Source organism: Protopterus annectens, chromosome 8.part0, assembly GCF_019279795.1.
Source record: "Protopterus annectens isolate FY-2018-M chromosome 8.part0, PAN1.0, whole genome shotgun sequence".
NCBI classification, from domain to species: domain Eukaryota; kingdom Metazoa; phylum Chordata; order Ceratodontiformes; family Protopteridae; genus Protopterus; species Protopterus annectens.
Genome location: NC_056741.1, coordinates 1,981,637,486 through 1,981,660,642, shown reverse-complemented (window position 1 = coordinate 1,981,660,642; position 23,157 = coordinate 1,981,637,486). Strand labels below are relative to the sequence as shown.

The window sequence follows — 23,157 nt, the reverse complement described above, 5'->3', positions numbered from 1 at the left end:
TTTCCTTCCTAAATTTCCAACTCCACCTGGACTACACACACAAAAAATTTACTTTCTCCTGTTCTGGGCTAAAGGGAACTCCATTTTTCTATCCAGACCTTGTAGAAATACATAAGTAAAGGTATCTTACTGGCTTATCTACAATACTCTCTCCCACTAATTGATACAGCTTATAAAAGAAATGAATCCACCATTCAGTCCATTTCAAATGCCATTTGCAGGTTCATCACTTTCTTCTCAGGAAGTGGACACCCCTGCAAAACTACTGAAAAAGCAAATTGGCTACCTGTGAAACAACATGCTTACTTTTTACTTGCCTGTTAATTATTTAAACATATCAAGAATAGCACCTTCCATCCACCAGCTTCCAGACTATTCAGGGATGCACCAATATTCAACCTTAGACATCTTAACTATTTATGCCCTGTCCTCCAACCCCCCCCCCAAAAAAAACTAGGCACTACTGTACAGACTGGGCTATATCAGTCCATTGAAATGGCTGAATATCGAATACCAGATGTTTGAACTATAAAGTTCAAACACTGGTAATCGCGAAGCTGCGGAACAATGAATTCTTTCCCAGGGAAAGAATTCGGCGGGCCGTTTCAGTGGCTTCGCGATTAGCAGGATTGTGGTGGGAAGGTACGGGTCGGGTCAAGTAAGTGTGTGATTGTGTTGACGTTAGGGTTAGGGCATGGGTTAGGTGAGTTAGGGTTAGGGCGTGGGTGAGGTGGGTGTGTGATAGTGAAAGACGTTATGGTTAGGGCGGGATAGGTGAGTTAGGGTTAGGGCGCAGGTCAGGAGAGTGTGCGATAGCGATGGACCTTAGGGTTAGGGTTTGGGTTAAGATAAGTGGATAGGTAGTAATGTATGTACAGTTTAGTGTAGGGTTAGATGTAGGATTTTGAGTGTATGTGTGTGGATTGATGTGTTTTTGATGTACTTGTGTTGTGTGTGTGTTTCTTGGAACAGCGATTTTTTTCCCTGGGAAAAAAAAATCACTGTTCTAAGACTTCGATGTTTTTGCAGTTCGTGGTTTGAAGTTTGAACGTATGGTGTTCGAACTTCAGACATTTTGATGAACTGATATAGACCCGTACAGACCATGCTTTTTCAGTCTTTAGTCCTAAGCTGGGGGATTTCTCCCTTCTTTTCATAAAGATCATTCCTTTTATGCCATTTTTCATTGACAAATAAAAGCACATTTCAAGAATCATATAACTTAATCTCTTTATTCACTTCTTCCTTCGACATACCTCAGTTTGACTTTATTTTTGATTGTGATCCTTTCAGCATGTTACTTTTAATTTTCACTCCATATACAATGTGTATATATATATATATATATATATATATATATATATATATATATATAGTGTTTTTTTCACTCACTCTGTATATATCATTTACCTATTTTCTTAATTCCCTCAAACCAACTGTTATATTCACTTTGTATATAATGTATGTATATAGTGCCTTTTGTCATGCACTCTGTATGTAATATCATATAACTATTATATAACTGGTTCCTATCATGTCATCAAACTTTTACAAGTTTGAACCACATATGGTCGAGACCATATGTTCAAATTTGTAAAAGTTCGAGCGTGTGAATGAAAATATCCATAGGTGGAGGTTTCCATTCACTTCAATGTGGTGCAATCTTGGAGTTGGTATATTTATGTAGCGGGGGGTATGGAGGGTGCAGGAGGTTTTTCCCCCAGATTACAACAGTTTATTGTGTTGTCCATTGTGTTTTTTTTTTTTTAAGTAGTTGGAGTTATGTAACTTTGAACATAATGGTTTGACCATTAGGTGTTCGAAGTTACGTCACTACAACTATGTGATATAGACCCTTATATAGCTATTGTGTTTTCTCCAGGCTGAGACTAAAATAGGTCCACTGGGATCAGTGCTCTACCCTGGTTAATACATTCAAAATAACATAAAATAAATAAGAAAAACTGAGAGGTACAGACACGGGGTTATGTTTCCTTGTGTATTTATGCATGTGCAAATAAACATAGAAGGAAAATACAGCAAAAACATGTATCACGAGTGTTCTCTTCTAATTAAATAAGCTATTATATATATATATATATATATATATATATATATATATATATATGTATATATATATGTATATATATATATATATATATATATATATATACATATATGGAGGAGGGAGTGTAGGATCTATCAAGTTCAGGAACTCAAATGCATTCCCAATCACACTATCTAGAAATGAGCAATAACATGGATCCTGCAAAGGAGTCAGCTCCATAAGTGCTACAAATTAAGAGTTGATGGGTTGCATTCTTGATTTTAGTTCAAGGCTTTGCCCCCCACTGCACCACCTTCCTCATGAGCGCTAACCCTAACCCCACCCCTGCACATTACATTACTAAAACCCCCTTCCCTAACAGTACCACTACCAAACAACTCTTCATCTTGGTTTTACATCTGGGCTGTATGACATAGGATAGTTTTAGCTGGATAGAACTATTAGATGTTTTGTGATTTGATATTATAAGTTTACAGCGTTTGATGCTTTCAGTATTTTCTTAGGTATTGTATAATATAATTGTGTGTGTAGGTGCACACAGACACACACACAAACACACACACACATATATATATATATATATATATATATATATATAAACATACACATATACTGCATATATAGTATGTGTGTGTGTGTGTGTGTGTGTGTGTGTGTGTGTGTGTGTGGATATATATATATATATATATATATATATATATATATATAAATACTGTCAGTAGATGGAATGGAATAAAATGCCACAACCTTAATTAGCGCTTTCATCCAATTTAATAAAACATGAACTTCTTCAGAAAAAAACATCCATACAATTTACAGCATTTAAATAAATAACTGTTGTGTCACATGTGATCAAATAAACCAATAAAATGCATTAGGCACTTAATATATTATTCAAGTATTTAAAAGCACATCACTTTTTTGAAAAAAATAAAAAAGTGAATACTTTGAACATATATATATAATTATAATTATAATCGTAGTGCTTGTAAAAAGCATTTTATATTAATCATATCATTCAATCCAGGAAGCTGATCTGCATTTAATAAAATCTGCCGTAGAGTTTCTTTACATTCTAAAAGAACTTTAAAGTTCCCACTAAATTTGTCATCATTAACTCTCTCTAGAATAAAAAATGAAAACTTTTTGAAACTAGAACAAGTCATAGAATGTTTGGCTAAAGCATTTGACGTATCTTTCTTACGTATAGCTGACGTGTGTTCATATATACGTTTGTTTAATGCTCTTGTGGTTTTTCCTATATAAAAATGTTCACACGAGTTACATGTAGATGCATAAACCACATTTGTAGTCTTACATGTATAGTGTCCCTTACACTGAAATGTCCTATTAATGTGTTTAAACAATACTGAAATAGTCCCTGTAATGTATCTGCATAGTTTACATGTCCCAGAAGGAAATGTACCCAAATTAAAACTAGTTTTAACACCATTTTGGTCAAAGGTACCTCTCTCTAAAATAGTCTTTATACTGACTGTCCTTTTCTAAATGAACAAAGGAAAATTACAAATAATTTTACTCAATTCAGTGTTGCCTAACACTACTTTCCAATTATTCAAGATGGCATTTCTAATAAATACCATCTCATTAGTAATAGGAATAGGGAAAGCCAAAGTGTAATCACTAGATGTTGCAGTTGTTACTAAATTACTTGCAACTGTATCGTCAATTTGTTTCAAAATCGGACAAGCTTTGTTAAACCTAAGGTCAGTGACCTCATTTAATATACTATCTAACCAGACTTTATCATAACCTCTTTGTGTAAAAAACCCCATCAATTTCTGTGTTTCATTATGAAAGGTCTCATCTCTACTAGTTAACCGATTAAGTCTGATGAATTGCCCTTTAACAACTCCACTTTTCATTAAAACTGGATGTAAACTATCATGGTGCAAGTATTGATTAACAAAAGTAGACTTCCTGAAAATGCAACTTTCAAAACTTAAACCATCTTGATTAATAGTTAAATGTAAGTCCAAAAAATTAATGTTGTCACCAATATTACCCATTGTAAATTGCAGAAAATTAGTAGAATTATTCAAATATTGGACAAATGTATGAAAACTAGTAAACCATCCACTAAATGTCCCATCCCTCCAGAATCTACTCCAACTCTATCGCGCCACCAGACCACTAAGATCCAGCAACAAAAATCACTTGCAGATCGCTAAAGTCAATAACTCTGCTGGTGAAGCACTATTCTCTTGCACCATAGCCAAATTATGGAACTCACTCCCTCCCACAATTACCTCCGTACCATCATGCACCCACTTCAAAACTTTACTAAAAGCGCACCTAAAAACATGCTGGCTATGCCCTTGCAACTTCCACAGTAAAATCACCCACCCCATCCAACCACTACCTTTCTTTCCACTCCACTAACTACTTTGATTATAGCAAGCTCAGATGCTCATAAGCCTAGTACTTATTATACAGCAGGAACGTCTTATTGTAACATTTGTTAATGTCTGTTATGTACTTTACAGATAAAGATTCTAGTTGTCTACTGATGTACTATGTTCTTCATCTGTAAATATGTCGTAAGTAATTGCTATGTTATATTGTTAATCACTATGTAATCCAATGTAACTACTGTCTGGTTATTTTAACTGTGAGCTTTTCTCCCCGGGCCTCTGCTGAAAATGGACCTACATCCAGTAGGACAATCCCAGTCAACAAATGTAAATAAAAATAAAATAAAAATAAAATAAAAGATTCAACATCCCCTTTCCATAAAAAAAATCAAATCATCTATATAACATTTGTACAACACGATGTTGTCTGCTAGGGGATGTGAAGTGAGAAACTTGTTCTCCCACATTGCCATCACTAAATTAGCAAAACAGGGGGCTACCCTAAACCCCATCGCTATGCCTGAAATTTGTTGAAAAAATAAATTTTCAAATATAAAAAAATTGTTCTCTAATACAAGTTCCATCAAAATACACACTGTATTTACTAAATCATTATCAAAATCAGTATATTGAGTCAAATATTATCTAAGATATTATATACCAGTTATTTGATCTATACTTGTATACAGAGAAACCACATCTAATGATGCAAATTTAACAGGCATTTCTAACTTGTCTAATTGACTCAAAGACTCCAGCAAATGCCATGAGTCTCTCAGATAGAATTTAGACTTTTCCATAACAGGATTTAGGAGTTTGTCAAGCCAAATAGAGATTGGTTCTGTCTTAGAAAAACTGTCCGACACTATAGGTCTAAAAGGAGGGTCTTCCCTGTTTTTATGTAACTTAGGAATACCAAATAGTGTCGCCAGTTTGGGATATTCAACTAATAAAAAATTATAGACAGAATAATCTGTGTTTCCTTGACTAAATAAATCAAACAAACAGTGTCCAATCTCAAAAAACGTTGTGTAATGTATTCTACTGTAACTACTTTGTAACAGTTATTATCACTTAACAAAGAATTTATTGCAAAACTGTAATCTGTGGACTTCATAACTACAATAGTACCACCCTTATCTGCCTTCATAATATGCCAATTCTTATTGTTAGCCAAATCATCCAATGCAGATATTTCAGAAGGTGGAGATTAAGCTTGCCTTCATCATAATTCTTAATTTTTCTAAATTCCTGCTCACATAACTTCCCAAAAACCATCCGAGTGGAATTTAGCAATGGGTTGTATGTACTTTTCTTTTTGAAATCAAATTCTTTAGGTTCAGGTCTAGCAACATCTTCAAAACTGTACTTCAAATTGAGCTTCCTTAAATACAATTTGAAGTCTACTATTAACCTAGAAATGTTTACATTATTTGATGGAATGAAGGAAAACCCCTTTTTAAGTACAGAAATCATATCATTTGTCAAAACATCACCAGTTAAATTACAAACATAGATGGTATAATCTAGTTCTTCTTGCGCCCCTTGCCCTTTCCCTTGCTCCTTGTTTGGACCTTTCCGGACCATCTCGGAGTCTTTTTGTTGCCTGTTTTGTCCATTAAAAAAGGACCGGATTTATTAACAACAGAAACTGCTTGTGCATAAGAGGTGGAAGCTGAAACATTGTCTAAATGAATATGTCCACCATTTCCATTCTCATTAGCATTTCCTAAACAAACATTTGAACCAGCATCATGGCTAATTAAATTAGCATTGTTTGTTTCTATATCATTCTTAGCAGTGTAATTTAGGGCATCTTTGTTGTCCTTAAAACCCTTTACTGGATAAGCTGTTTTAGAAAAATAAGCAGCAAGATCTCTCTTGAGTTTTTTTTTGTTTTCTCAAAATAACCAAAGCTCTGTGTCTCTCAAGCTTTGCATTAATGCCAAAATATAAGGATGCCAAAGAACTAAAAGCTTGCAAAGCCCTAATTTTACTGTCAAATGTCTCAGTTTGTTTTTTCAAAGACACCAGTTCAGTTTTATAATGCTGTATAAGCATACTCATAAACACAAGTCCTGTGTTGTTGAATAATTCAACTAACTGATTATACAGTTTGTCACCTTGAACCACACAGGGAATTTGAATGTTCTCAAGCCAAAGGGCACACATTTCAAATTAACATTTTCTTCTAAGTAGAAAACTTCTAGTTGTAATGAAACTGTTTTAGTGCACAACTTTTCTAATGAGAAAATGTCATTTTTACATGTTGTAAACTCGTCTGGACTAGACGGAATTGCAAAGTCACTTGCTTTGTTGACTTCTGTCCCATTTTGTGTGTTATGAAATGGATTTGTAGTTTCCTTAAAATGCTTTCAATAGTGATAATAACTGTTACAAAGTAGTTACAGTAGAATATATTACACAAAGTTTTTTGAAATTGGACACCTGTTTGTTTGATTTATTTAGTCAAGGAAACATAGATTATTGTGTCTATAATTTTTATTAGTTGAATATCCCAAACTGGCGACACTATTAGGTATTCCTAAGTTACATAAAAACAGGGAAGACCCTCCTTTTAGACCTATAGTGTTGACCGGCTTTTCTAAGAGAGAACCAATCTCTATTTGGCTTGACAAACTCCTAAATCCTGTTGTGCAAAAGTCTAAATTCTACATGAGAGACTCATGGCATTTGCTGGAGTCTTTGAATCAATTAGACAAGTTAGAAATGCCTGTTAAATTTGCATCATTAGATGTGGTTTCTCTGTATACAAGTATAGATCAAATAACTGGTATAGAATATCTTAGAGAATATTTGAGTCAATATACTGATTTTGATAATGATTTAGTTAATACAGTGTGTATTTTGATGGAACTTGTATTAGAGAACATTGTTTTTATATTTGAAAATGTATTTTTTCGAAAAATTTCAGGCATAGCGATGGGGTTTAGGGTACCCCCCCTGTTTTGCTAATTTAGTGATGGCAATGTGGGAGAACAACTTTCTCACTTCACATCCCCTAGCAGACAACATCGTGTTCTATAAACGTTATATAGATGATTTGATTTTTTTATGGGAAGGGGATGTTGAATCTTTTCATACATTTGTCCAATATTTGAATAATTCTACTAATTTTCTGCAATTTACAGTGGGTAATATTGGTGGCAACATTAATTTTTTGGACTTACATTTAACTATTAGTCAAGATGGTTTAAGTTTTGAAAGTTGCATTTTCAGGAAGTCTACTTTTGTTAATCAATAATTGCACCATGATAGTTTACATCCAGTTTTAATGAAACGTGGAGTTGTTAAAGGACAATTCATCAGACTTAGTCGGTTAACTAGTAGAGATGAGACCTTTCATAACGAAACACAGAAATTGATGTTTTTTTTTACACAAAGAGGTTACGACAAAGTCTGGTTAGATAGTATATTAAACGAGGTCACTGGCCTTAGGTTTAACAAAGCTTGTCCGATTTTGAAACAAATTGACGATACAGTTGCAAGTAATTTAGTAACAACTGCAACATCTAGTGATTACACTTTGGCTTTCCCTATTCCTATTACTAATGAGATGGTATTTATTAGAAATGCCATCTTGAATAATTGGAAAGTAGTGTTAGGCAACACTGAATTGAGTAAAATTATTGTAATTTTCCTTTGTTCACTTACAAAAGGACAGTCAGTATAAAGACTATTTTAGCGAGAGGTACCTTTGACCAGAACGGTGGTAAAACTAGTTTTAATTTGGGTACCTTTCCTTGCGGGACATGTAAACAATGCAGATACATTGCAGGGACTACTTCAGTATTGTTTAAACACATTAATAGGACATTTCAGTGTAAGGGACACTATACATGTAAGACATGTAAAATTATTGTAATTTTCCTTTGTTCACTTACAAAAGGACAGTCAGTATAAAGACTATTTTAACGAGAGGTACCTTTGACCAAAACGGTGGTAATACTAGTTTTAATTTGGGTACCTTTCCTTGCGGGACATATAAACAATGCAGATACATTACAGGGACTACTTCAGTATTGTTTAAACACATTAATAGGACATTTCAGTGTAAGGGACACTATACATGTAAGACTACAAATGTGGTTTATGCAGCTACGTGTAACTCGTGTGAACATTTTTATATAGGAAAAACCACAAGAGCATTAAACAAACATATATATATGATCATACTTTAGCTATACATAAGAAAGATACGTCAAATGCTTTAGCCAAACATTCTATGACTTGTTCTAGTTTCAAAAAGTTTTCATTTTTTATTCTAGAGAGAGTTAAAGATGACAAATTTAGTGGGAATTTTAAAGTTCTTTTAGAATGTAAAGAAACTCTATGGCAGATTTTATTAAATGCAGATCAGCTTCCTGGATTCAATGATATGATTGATATAAATTGATTTTTACAAGCACAAAGATTATAATTATAATTTTATATATATGTTCAAAGTATTCACTTTTTATTTTACTTTTTCAAAAAAAAGTGATGTGCTTTTAAATACTTGAATAATATATTAAGTGCTTAATGCATTTTATTGGTTTATTTGATCACATGTGACACAACAGTTATTTATTTAAATGCCGTAAATTGTATGGTTTTTTCTGAAGAAGTTCATGTTTTATTAAATTGGACGAAAGCGCTAATTAAGGTTGTGGCATTTTATTCCATTCCATCTACTGACAGTATTTTTACTTGGTTTCTTCGTGTTTTTTGTGTTTATATATATATATATATATATATATATATATATATATATATATATATATATATATATATAAACTGACAAAATGAATACTGATACCAAAATATCAACAGTTCATAATATGAACAGACAATGATATGGAACTCACAATTCTAACAAAACTATTCAAACTCCAGAGTAAATAAATTGCAAAACTAAACTAAAAAAGAAAAAGTACCTATTCATACTTTACACCTCCTTATTCTCCCTTCTTCACTCACTTCCTTACTTAAATCAGTTTCTCTCCCCTGACTCTCTTTCTAAATAAGGTATAACCATTTTTCTCTCACTTCATATTGCAGTTCCTATTTGTATTATATTAATTTACCTTTAGTTTCTCTGTAAACTGTCTAACATTTATTTAGATATTAAATAATTGTCATATAAGTTGTATCTATTCTTAATCAATGTTTTCACTTTATGTTTAACTTGGTATAACTATTTAAACTGTAGCTATGTTTGTAATAATTTTTGAAGATTATAAAATTATTATTCTTAAAATGTTTTTGCAATACATTGGAACTTTTTTCCTTGGATATCCGTTGAAAATGTTATTTAATAAATAAATGTTATTTAATAAATAAACGCATCAAAAAAGCCTCAAAACCATTCAATACCATTGCACCATGTTTTTTTGTATAATGATAGCATTAATAAAAATGATTTTTTTCTAAGGTAAGGTACAGATTTTGGGTTGAGGTAAGGGTTAGCACATATTAGTAAGGTGCTATAGGGAGGCTCTCACCCCTCCACCACCTTACTAATACATTCTAACCCTGATCCCAGTCGTAACCCTAACCATGCATCTTACCTTAGAAAAACCCTTTCCATAACATTACCTCTATAAGACAGGCTTAGACACTGAAATAGGCACCAAAACATGCACAACACTAAAGCTATCACCTTAGTTAACCCTTATTCTAACACTAACCTGCAAACACTGACACAAACACATTTCCAGCCACGATATCAAACCACTTACCTCGTCTACGCTATGAACTGTCAGCATTCTGATGGTGCGCTTCTGGCAACTTTCTGAAATGTCATAATTCTGAGTGTGTGTGTATATACATATATATATATATATATATATATATGTATGTATGTATATATATATTATATATATCTATCTATCTATATATATATATATATATATATATATATATATATATATATATATATATATATATATATATATATATATATATATATATATATATAAAAATATATATGTATATATATATATATGTGTATATATATATATATACATAGATAGATATGTGTGTGTGTGTGTGTGTGTGTGTGTGTGTGTGTGTGTGTGTGTGTGTGTGTGTGTGTGTGTGTGTGTGTGTAGTCATGTATATTTTTTTAAATCACCAACTGAGCAGTTTATGACCAGATCTGGCCCAGCAGCTTTCTCACTAGTATAGAAATGCATGTAAAATTGCAAAAGACACACTATTTATATTTGTGTTGAAGGCTAGTTGCATCACTAGCTCCAGCCGAGTAGTTAGAAAACATGCACACAATATTGTCCAGTTTTATATATCACTGATCATATTACTTGAGCTACACATGTACTATTCCTGTTTACAGCTTCTTGTTTGCTTATTTCTTTGCATAGATGCTCAGCAGATACTAATTTTGACAAAGAGCAGAAAGTTCTCCTGAGTCCTGACAGGACAGAAACAGATGCTCCACTTCTGTCTGCATATCCAGAGGTAAATGTGAAATGTGTGTTTTCAGAATCATCTAGTAAATATTTTGCAGAATGATGATTTGCAGTTTTATTTTATTTTGCTTTTTCCTCTGCTTTAGGAAAAAAATGTTGATTGTATATTTACTGTCTGTATAACCATAGCTTCCTATGTTGCTTGTAGACAGTAGATAAGTTTTTTTTTTAAAGCTTAGACATTGCTGCTATCCTGCTTGTACATCAAATTAGTCACTTCCTTTCTTCAGAGGAGATAGGCGATAGATCAGGGGTAAATTTTTGGTTTCCCACTCACTGTATGTCAGGTTTGACAGTAGTGAAGGATATTATCTGCCATATAGAAAGATGAACTTTGTTTAAGATGGGGAAGATTTTTTTGAGAGAGACATCTGCCATACCAACAAGTCTTTCTTAGTTTGCAATATAGACTTAGGTCCCTTGATACTGTATCTGTGTTAAAACAAGTTTTGCAGCTTGTAGTACATGAAGCAGAACTGGGTCATTTACAGATGTGTATACCAGACATAACTCTGTAGGTGACAGAGAAGATATACAGGAATTTTAGACTTTATTGTCAGTAGAAGATGCCATTCCTGAGATTTTTGGGTTGAAGAACTTCTTGGATTTGTCATGTACCTTAGGCATTTGGATAGGTACATACCAGATGTTGGACTATATACTAGTATAGACCTGATAAGGGATGGGCAGAGGTGATGGTTAGTGTTACAGACTGAGAAGAGATGCCCTTAGTAGTCAAATGAGTGAGGTCAAAGGCTTTCCTAATGACAGTGGATGCGTGATGCCTCAAGAAGAGTTTGTTACCAAGGAAGGTGCCTATGCCTCTAATGCCAATCTCTATTTAATGGAGGGAGCATTAATGTGGTAGATGTACCCCTACCAGAACTTTTGGGGCAGTAACCATATTTCAGCTGGTTCTGTGAAACATTTAAGCTTTGTTCTAGTTTTTTTGTAGATGTACTTCTTAAGATTAAATTATTACAATGTTCATTTTTTTTGCAGTCATATAGTATATTTTTTATTTGAATTCATTACATTAAAAAAGCAAATGTATATAGGCTAGAAATCAGTTAATGAAGAAACTTATTCTATTTCATATCACTATATCTATAACATATGTGGAAACAAACAAAAAAAATGGTTGATATGCTTGTTCCTGAAAACCTTTGGGCATGTAAACCAACATGGTTGTTTTTTAAGCTGCTAATTAAGATTTTTTTAGTTGCTGATCTGTGTATTTGTATTTATTAAGGCATGTGGAGTCGTAAACAGGTCAGTAATACTATTAAAATATTGGGCTAAGGATGCCAGTGATGTGAATAGTAATATAAAAAATTAAAGAAAGAATCTAAGTGAGTGTCACTTTCCAAATATAAACAGGTACACATAAGCTACAATGTTTTTATTGCCCAAATATCTTGAAACTTGCTGCATTGTTTTTACACTATTAAGGAGTAATGTCTCTCAACTGTTAAAAGCTTGGTCAAATATTATTCTGTATAACCATTAGTATATATCAGAATATTTAACCCATGGAATAATACTATAACAGGTAATTACTAAAACAGAAGTAAATAAAATCAAAGAGAAAGACATTTTTTTTCAAAGAATTTTATTAAATAATTATTAAAATGAATAGATATTTCCATGCAATTATAACATTTTTTTTCTTTAAAGTTAAAAAACAAGAAAATAAAAAAAAACTTCTAATATATAAACCAGTGTAACTAAACTATGTACAAAGACGTTCATCATGCAAAAAAAAAATTCTTAATGTAGCTGTAGGATTAATAAAAATCATCTGTTAAAGAGAAAGACATTTTGTCATCAACTTTATATAAGTATTGAAAAAGGCTCTAAAAATTAAAAAAGAAACATAATGACATCTTTCCTGAGTATGAATGCAGGTTAGATGCTGTCATGAGAGATTTTTGTTTAATGTTTTCACATACAAAGTGTCTGATGTCCTTTTGGGCATGAGCTTGCTTGCTTGTTTCTGTACATTATGAGACCTTGTAGGTCATATAGTTGTCTTTCTCTGAGGAATACGTAAACAAAGCCAACAACATTTGTACTGGTTTGGCTTTTGAATGCCAGATGTAGAAGAAACCATTTTTGTTATGGAAGTCTTCAGGTTCAGCCTGACAGGTACCAGTGGGATAAGTGATATACTTAGCACAATACATCCATCAGGAGAAATGTTATAAAATGGAAAGCTGTGTTCCCCATACCCAGTACTGTCAAGAAGCAGCTTATATCTCCGTGTAAGAAAGATTTGTTTCACCCTAGAGCATAAGCATATGCAAAACTCAAAACTGAGAGTTACAAGAAGTTGGAGAATAAACCCACTGCTACATACCACACATCAGTATATGGAAAATACAAGCCTACTGTTATGTTTGAGCCAATAGTGAGCTAGGTCCTGGAACAAGCCCAAGTCATTAAAAAATTCAGTCATCATGTAAATGATAAAACAGCTGTGAGGCTGTGGTCTTCTCCAGGGTCAGGACCTGGGACATATCATATCTGCATAACTTTGGTACAGGCCAGGAGCCTAACAGTAAAATAAACATAGACAAGCTGATTTCAGAAAAGCATTTGAGGTTGTTTTTGATGAATCTGGTAATAAGGTACCAGAAGAAGTAGCAGGAATCAGCAAAACCAACCTCAAATGCTTTTCTGAAAAGCAGTTGGAGAATAAACCCACTGTTACATTACATACATCAGTATATGGAAAATACGAGCCCACTGTTATGTTTGAGCCACTGGTGAGCTAGGTCCTAGAACAAGCCCAAATGATTAGAAAATTCAGTCATGATGTAAATGATAAAACAGATATGAGCCTGTGGCTTTCTCCAGGGGCAGGACCTGAGGCATATCATTATCTGCATAACTTTGGTAGAGACCAGGAGCCTAACAATAAAAGAAACACAGACAAGATGATTTCAGAAAAGTATTTGAGGTTGGTTTTGCTGATTCTGGTAATAAGGTACCAGATAAAGTAGCAGCAATCAGCAAAACCAACCTCAAATCTTCTTCTTCTTTCGGCTTTTAGGGGTCGCCACAGCGGATCAACTGTCCGCTCATGATTGGCAGTAGAGTTTTACAGTGTCAAGTTGCCAGCCTGGCGTCCAATCTTCCACGGAAGGCACACACATGCACGCACTCACACCTAGGGCCAATTTAGAGTGTCCAATCCACCTACAGCATGTCTTTGGGAGGAAACCGGAGCACCCGGAGGAAACCCACGTGACCACAGGGAGGACATGCAGACTCCACACAGAAGGCACCCCAGCCGAGGATCGAACCAGAGAACCTCTTGCTGTGAGGTGACAATACTAACCACTGCACCATCATGGTCGCCCCCAAAAAAAAACAACCTCAAATACTTTTCTGAAATCAGCTTATCTGTGTTTCTCTTGCAAAGTTTTCTCTCTTCTTCCTTATGCTTTACTTTTTAGAGTGACTGAATAAAAAGCATTCTTTATTAAAAAATCTTTTTTTTTATATTTTTTTATTTTTTCTTGTTATAAATGATAAGCTACACTTCATACATCAGATAGTTCAAGCTTGTTCACAACAATGGGAGTTCCCACAGAAAATCCTGAGAAAATGTGGTGCCAGCACAAAGCAAGACTTATCTCACAGTTCTTGAAAACAGAAACATGCTTCTTAAATCCACAGGACTTCATTCTTCACAGGTGTTGATGGGGAGGAGAAAGAGAACAAGGTTGCCAGCAACTTCTGATGTTAAGTTGTCTATCTCGCCTTCGTTCTTGCTGGTTGGGATCGGAGCCGATCCTCAGCTCCAACTTGGCCATCTTCAATAGCTCGAGAGCTCTTTACTGGCTCGAGGCTACCCCTTATCCCATGATGCCTAGCAATAGCTACCCAGATCTCATTTGCCGCTTCAGCTGCAAGGTGTCATTTTTCTGGCTCAGGCTCGTATAAAGTTTTTTGTATAACTTTCTTACCTTAGAATTCTGTATTTTCAGTGTTTTATTGTTAACGATTAGTCTTGTTTTTTGTGATAGCTAGTGTTTAGTTGTAGTATCCCTTCTTTTCTTGTAGAACTCATTTAACTTAGAGAGTTCTCCCCCACCCCTCCCCCCTACCTCTTTTTGTCAGGTTAGCCATTTAGGTTAGAGGCTTTCCTTCTACCTTTCTTTCATAGGCTAGCCGTTTAAGTTAGACGCTTTCCTATTAAAAAAAAAAAAACCTTTAGCTATAGTCTTGTAGTAGAGTGTGTTTTTTGTGTAGACTGTATTTTGCTTCTGGTAGCTGTTGTTGTATTTGTTGTTTCCTTCTTTCAGGATGTCAAAGGAATCCAAAGTTTCTGGATTCAAGAAGTGTGACTCATGCTGTCAGAAAATGTCTCTGACAGATGGGCACACTTTTTGTGTCTATTGTTTAGGCGCTGTGCACTTGCAGGACTCTTGTTCTTTCTGCCATGCCTTTAGTCCAAGAGTCCTGCAGGAGTGTAAGAATAAGCTTATTCTTAGGAGTCTTTTAAAACCCCAGGATTCACCAGCCAAGAGCTCTCAGCCTGTGAAATCCCCTAAATCCACAAAGCCGTCAGCTCCAAGTTCGGAGCCATCTTTGGTTCAGACTTTATCTTCTACTTTGGTTCCAGCTGGCACCGATAAGAATATCTCCCCATCGGCTCCATCAGAGACTTCGGAGCCTTCACGGAGCCACAAGAGGCTGAGGTCCCCTTCACTGGAATTGGTGCATTTGGCTCCTCAGTCTCCTTTGCTTCAGAGCTAGTGCAGTCACCGATCCTATCACTCCTCTCGATCCTCTAGGCTGTTGGATCACGATGTGGAGAGAGTGGTCAGTAGGTTGCTAAAGTCACAGGCACTTGCCAAGATGTTGTCCAGCCCTCCTCAACAGGTGTCAACTCCATCCACTTCCCTCAATGTTCTTCCTCTGACTCCAATAAGTTCGGAGTCGGAGTTCATTGCGGTTCGAGTAGTGGAACCGTCAGCTCCAATAACTCTATCTCCTTTGGTTCCAACGTCAGCTCCAATTCCCTCGGTGGTGCTGTCCATCAAGGGATCTAGGTGCCGGGGTTCCCTCGTCGGCTCCGAGGGGGCGAGTGGCATCAGACCCTTGTCAAACCCCGTTCTCCCTCTCAGAGCTTCGGCGCAGGTGAGCTCGGCTCCTACATCAGCCTTGGAGCCATCTCCCTCAGTGCGGAGAAAGATTTCAATTTCCTCGGAACCGGAGCTTTCTCTGCATCGTGGCAGGGATGCCTTCAATGTCATGAGGAGTGTGCTGTCCACTGAGTCAGCTCCACTATCGGCCTCACTGGCTCCGTCCCCTGTAGTGCCTGTGCCAATCTCTGCTCCTCCTCCAGACCCCAAGCATAGGGAGCTGATGCTTCAGGGCACCTTGGTTGTTTCCTCTTCTTCTGAGGCCTACCCTGATCATTCTGAGGAGCCCCCTCATAAGAAGATGTGCAAGAGGAAGGACATTGACTCCCCTGAGTCTGTCACTTCTGATACAGACTTAGATGATTCGGAAGGGTCCCCGAGATCCCCCTCTGAAGATGTTTCCTTCTCGGACATCCTAGAAATGCTTAAGCAGAGGGGGAACTGGAATCCCCTAGCCCCTACCAAGGATGAGTCTGTATTTCTGGATGCTTTTGGTTCCCGACCTTCCACCTCCTGAGTTTCTCTCCCTTTCGATCCACTTATGGCAGTGGTGGCTCGAAAGGCTTGGTCAGCTCCTGATACAGTGGAACCAACTCTGAGGAGACCTGTCAAATTCATCACAGCACCCCAGGATAAGCAGTTCCTTACCAAAGGTGTTCCTGTTGATGCCATGATGGTAGCAGCAGCCACTAAAAAGAGTTAGCGGAGACCTCTTTATCTGTCCATCCTCCTAACAAGGAGTCTAGGATGATGGACAGATACGGGAAGCAAATGTTTTCTATGAGGTCACTGAACTACCTATGTCATTTTACCCAGCTTCAGCGGGATCTCCTTAAAGAGCTCGGAGATACCCTTCAAGATCCATCACCTTAGGGGGCTCAGGCTAAAGTAGCTTCCCAGCTGGCGATGCTTAATTCTGTAGTTAACTCCTCCATGAGGCTCATTTCCTATGCAGCCAATGGTGCGAGTAGAGCCGCAGGTACAGGTGTGGCCCTTAGTAGGCATGCATGGATGCAGCTGTGTAATTTTGTGGAACCCTTTTGAGCGTCATTCACCAACACCCCCTTTGATGGTTCCTTTCTTTTTGGACCACAGGTGAAAGACACTTTGACTAGGTGTGAGCAAGAAGGCAAGACTCACTCTGCCATGGGAGTCCATTTTTCCACTCCCTCTAGACCATACCCCAAAGGTCAGAAGAGTGGCAAGATGTGGTTCCGAAAATCCCAGGGAGCCTTGCCTGACACACGTAGCAATTTTTCCTCCAGGGGCAGAGGGGGAAACAATAACAACAGATGCCCCCCTCATGTCAGAGGGGGTCCGCAGAACCAGGGCAACAGAGAATCTTTCTCTGATAAGCCCTTTCAGCATCCCTGAAGGGTTGCCCGGCTGCTCACCTCTGGAGGCAGTCGGGGGAAGACTTTCACTGTACCCAAAAGCTTGGCAAAATTTAACGCAAGACAGATGGGTATGGTCCATTATATCCAGAGGTTACAAAATTCCCTTCTGTCAACCCCCCTTACCGTCATAGAAATCCCGTCCAGATGTTCCACGCAATCTGAAAGACCAAGCAGTAATAGAAGTTTCAAAACTGCTAGAAAAAAGAGTCATCCAAGAAGTCCCGGCAGACCAGCACAGATCTGGAACTTACTCAAGGTTCTTTTTGATACCAAAAAAGGCAGGGGACTGGAGACTGATTCTGGATCTCAGTAGACTAAACAGGTCTGTACAAAGAACAAAGTTTCGGATGGTCACGCTACAGTCCATTCTACCCTTTCTGGGTCAGGACAATTGGATGTGCTCAATAGATCTTCAGGACGTGTACTACCATATCAAGATGGACAGGTGCTCCAGGAGATTTCTTCGCTTCCGGCTGGGAGCCAGTCATTATCAGTTCAGAGCTCTGCCCTTTGGTCTCACCAAAGCCCCCAGGGTATTCACCAAATGTATGGCAGTGGTCATGGCTCACCTGAGACGTTGAGGATTCCAGGTGTTTCCATATCTAGACGACTGGCTACTCACTGCTACTACCAGGCATCAACTCCTACAAGCCAGGGACTACACAATCACAATCTGCTCCCAGCTAGGCATTACAATAAACTTCGAAAAATCTGCCTTGTTGCCCTGTCAATCTCTCACCTACATAGGAGCAGACTTAGACACAAGGAACATGTCCGCAAGGCTACCGCTAGAAAGGGTGTCTACAATTCATCAGCAAGTACAAATTCTAATGCAGAGCAAAAGAATCCAAGTCAGGTTCGTCCTTCAAACTCTGGGTTCCATGGCAGCAGCAGTTCTTCTAATCCCACTGGCCCGCTTTCACATGAGGATCCTTCAGTGGCTTCTGTTCACACAGTGGTCTTTCCAACAGCTGCCCATGTCTCACATGATCATGATTACAGAAGCATGCAAAAGGCACCTTTTCTGGTGGATGGTCTCTTCACTAGTGACTCAGGGCAGACCCTTCATTCAGCCCCCTCCGGTAGCCACAGTGACCACAGACGCCTCCCTGATAGGGTGGGGGGGGGGCATTATCAGAGCAGGACAGTCCAAGGCACTTGGCAACCTCACGAGTACCATCTGCACATAAACGTCCTAGAAATGAGAGCTGTGCTCCTAGCGTTGCAAGCTCTTCAGGACTCTCTTCCTTCTGGGACCATTACAATTCAAACAGACAATATGTCAGTGGTGTGGTATATCAACAAGCAGGGCAGAACCAGGTCCTACCCCTGTGTCGAGAAGCACTCAGACTGTGGCAGTGGGCAATTTCCTCCCAACGTTTTCTGATTGCGATGCACATCCCTGGGAGGTCCAACATCATAGCGGACAGGCTCAGCAGAGCTATCCTCATGCCTCACAAGTGGTCTCTGAATCAGGAAGTTGTGGATCTTATCTTCCGCAAATGGGGACAGCCTTGCTGCGATCTTTTTGCCACCCCCTTCAACAGCAAATGCAGCAACTACTTCTCCCTTCTTCCGCTTCCAGGTCACTCACCCAGAGACGCTCTAGTCCACGATTGGCCTCAGGGACTTCTTTATGCCTTTCCTCCGTTTCCCCTGATTCCAAAACTTATAAAGAAAGCAATATCATTGGGTTGCAAAATGATCCTCATTGCCCCCTACTGGCCTCGACAGATATGGTTCCCGTTCCTGCACCATTACCTTCTCGATCAGCCCTGGACTCTAGATCCGATTCCAGACTTACTGATTCATCAATCAGGCGGGTTGCATCAATCCCTCCAAACTCTCCAGCTCACAGCTTGGTTGCTCCACTTCTAACCTTAGCCAGGCTTCCCAGCATTTCCCCGGCTGTGCGTGAGATTATCGTCTCATCTCACAAGTCCACAACCAGAAAAACTTATGCTAGTAAATGGAAACGTTTTTCTTGTTGGGCAGAGGCTAGGAACGTAGATCCCTTTTCAGCCCCAGTCCATGAAATTCTGGAATTCCTAGCACAACTTTTTCATTCCGGGTCCGCTTCTGCTATGATCAGGGTTCAATTAGCGGCCATTTCTAACTTTCATGTTGGTTTGTCAAATTCTAACATTATGTCTCATAAGCTTTGTAAAGCTTTTTTGAGAGGGACCACTCTCCTTAGACCTCCAGTGAGAGATCCCCCTCCTCCTTGGGACCTTAATCTGGTACTAACTTCCTTAACTCTGCCCCCTTTTGAACCAGCAGCGTCCTGCTCCATTAAGTTTCTATCTTGAAGACACTCTTTCTGGTAGCTATTACTTCAGCCAGACGTGTCTCTGAACTTCAGGCACTATGTGTTCGTCCTCCTTACTTGTTTTTTTATAAGGACAGGGTTGCTCTGAGGACTAATTCTTCGTTTCTTCTAAAAGTCTGCTCAGAAAATAATTTAAACCAATCTATAGACCTTCCTGTGTTTTTCCCTAACCACACCAACAAGTCAGAGTACACATTACACCAATTGGATGTTCATAGACAATTGCATTTTTACCTGCACAGGACTAAGGAAATAAGGAAGTCGGACCAACTATTCCTTTCCTATGCTCTAGGCAAACAAGGTCTCCCAGTTTCCAAGGTGACCTTATCCAGGTGGTTGTCTCACACTATTACTTTCATTTATCAATTAAGGAACAAAGATTTACCTATCAAACTGAAAGGTCATTCCACTAGGGCCTTGGCCACCTCCGTTGCCTTCCAGTCTAGGTTGCCCATGGATTCTATCTGTGCAGCTGCTACGTGGGCAAATCCTCATACCTTTATTTCTCATTACAAGCTAGATATGGTCTCCAGGAACAGAGCTGACTTTGGTTCCACTGTTCTGAAGAGTCTGTTCCAATGAGCCACCCAGGATTGTAGGTGCTAGGGATGCTGTCCCAACCAGCAAGAACGAAGGCGAGATAGACAACTTAACATAAAGAAGTTATAACGTTCCATGTTAGGTGTCTTCATCTAGCCTTCTTTCTTGCATCCTACCCTCCATCCCCCTGTCCTATTGGACCAAGAGGAGTTCTTGTTTCACTGGCTGGGTGTTCTCTGGTTGTTTCCTCTACTGACTTAGAGAGTATAGCAGGTATACTCAATCTATTTGTTTGGACAGGTTTATTCTCTGGCTATGTCTGGGGTTAGCTATTTCAAACGAGATCTGGGTAGCTATCGCTAGGCATCATGGGATAAGGGGTAGCCTCGAGCCAGTAAACAGCTCTCAAACTATTGAACATGGCCGAGTCGGAGCTGAGGATAGGCTCCGATCCCAACCAGCAAGAAATAAGGCGAGATGAAGACAACTAACATGGAACGTTATGGTAGGTACATGACTTCTTTTTCTACTTCATTCAAAACCTATATCAAATATCCAAATATCCAATCAGCATGACAAGCGTTCGGACAAAAGCAGAAGTATGATTATGAGAGGTCATAGCATTCAGAATTCAATGGACAAATAGTTGGAGAAAGAAGAAGCTGTTCTTATTGACATGTCCAATAAACAGATCTCTTTCATTGTCAAAAGCAGATTTAGGTCTAACTCTGAGAAGGAATAGTACCATACTGGACTGTTTTATCTAAATTTAGTAAAGTGGCTGAGATAATGTCAATAAGAAACAATTCAAGCCAGGAAGTATTAAAATTTCCTCAACTTGTTACTACTCTCAAGTGTGATTTATACATGGATCCTGATAGTGACTGCATGCAGGGATGGCAGTTCCTTGGTGATTACACATGGTGCTGAAAATTTACTTGATGATGACCAAGTGCCAGATGTTACCTTATAACCACTTAAGACTGCAGCATTATTCGATGGTGACTTTAACTTACCTAGCTATAGCAGTTATTAAAATATTTCAAAAAACATCTAGAAGGAATAATTAGGCTACATGCTGTGATAGCAATGGCTAACACACTAAGCTGCTATTATAATACAATAATTCTTCAATTGCATTTATATTGCACACAACGCTGTGCATGTTTCTATCTTACAAGAACTGATGTATATATGTTATACTTTAGCAATCATCTATGGCATATAGCATAGTCCATTATAGTGTGTGTATATAATCTGTTGTTTGTTAATGCAAACACTAAAATTAAGAGACAGATATAATGTATAGTGCTGTATGTCTTTAAAATTCCCTTAAGCTTAGTGCATGAGGAATGTCATGTGATTCTGTCTTGATTAAGTGTGATTGTTTATTTACTAGCTCCTCTGTTTCTGTGTTGTTAGTTTCATGCTGTAGCTTCCTATGAAGTAATAATGACGACACAAATGCAAATTAATACAAGCAGTAGAGCAGGAGTGATGCTGCAATATAAACTTAAACAGGTTAAATATCCTAGAGAAAGTAATCCAGTTAGTTCATCCGGGAATAGCAGTCATCCTCAAGTTATGTGACACACAGAGTGCAAGTGAAATAGACAGCAAGATGGAAGTCTGATCTAGTAAATGACAAATGGAAGAAAGTGGTTCTGCACAGAGATGACTTTCACTCACCTGCATTTTCTTTAGTGATACATAATCCTGATTGATATATAAAGAAAGTTTTAAAAGAGCAATCCTTCGCTGTCATCATGTGACTAGGAAGCATAACACTCAACCTCTTAGTGTAAGAAATCTGGACAAAACCTAAAATAATGGGGGTTTGGTGGGGGTGGGAATAATTGGCCTGATATGTTGAGTGTTATTATTAATCCCGCCCCCACAAAACTTGATACAGAGGGAAGGGGAAGGGAAGAGGCAAGGGGAGATCAGGGTGGAGACAGGAGTACTGGAATTAAATACAGATTCCAGTTTCAAGATTGTTTATAACACCCTTGGTGACTTCAAAATATTTAATTACAGTCATGTTGTTGTCATCGAAGCCTGGGCCAATCTCTTTTAAAACGGCCTGACATTTATTCCTGCACAAAAGGGCAAGAGTGATCAAATTCTTGTACAATTTAAATTATATTTAAGGAAATTGAATTTCAACATTATTTTTGGCAAGGAACAACAGAATTTTTTAACACAGGTCAATAAGAGACCTAGAGTTTTTAACCCACCACTACATCCTTTTATTTTAGTGTTTGAGAGACTATGTGAAGATGAAATTAGGAAGATTATGTCCGGTCATTTGAAATGTCCTGTCAATTTAACTTTTGATGAGTTTCATTTATTACAGGAGATTAGAGGTGACACCTCTATACGTATCATGCAACCAGACAAGGGTGGTGGTCTGGCTGTCATGAGTCAAAATGATTACATTAATAAAATTTTAGCTATTTTGTTTACGGATGTTTATGTAGAAATTTATTTAAATGAGCTAAACGGTGCATTGCACCGGATTGATTTGTTCTTGGAAGATCTGGTTCTCAATAACCAGATTTCCTTGGGTGTTTTAGACTAACTTAAAGTTCAGTTTCCTAGAACACCTACAGTATTTGGTCTTCCGAAGGTTCATAAATGTTTGGAAGACCCTCCACTGAGGCAAATTGTAGATGCCAAGGGTTCCAAAACCTTTTTTTTTGCCAAATACATTGACCAAGAGACAAAGGTTTTGTTTAAAAACTATCCCTTTTTCCTTAAAGATTCATGGGATTTTCTTTCTGTGGGCAATGATACTATTT

General features: G+C 37.6%; 1 protein-coding gene across 2 annotated transcripts in view; it reads left to right on the top strand.

The window, feature by feature from the left end:
* The window catches only part of CNGB1 (cyclic nucleotide gated channel subunit beta 1), a 734,247-nt gene that overhangs the window by 5,709 nt on the left and 705,381 nt on the right, over nucleotides 1-23,157 (top strand). For both annotated transcript variants that reach the window (XM_044081527.1, XM_044081526.1), the window contains exon 2: nucleotides 10,827-10,923. The gene's annotated coding sequence lies outside the window, so the exon portion shown is untranslated. The remainder of the gene's footprint in view (nucleotides 1-10,826; nucleotides 10,924-23,157) is intronic.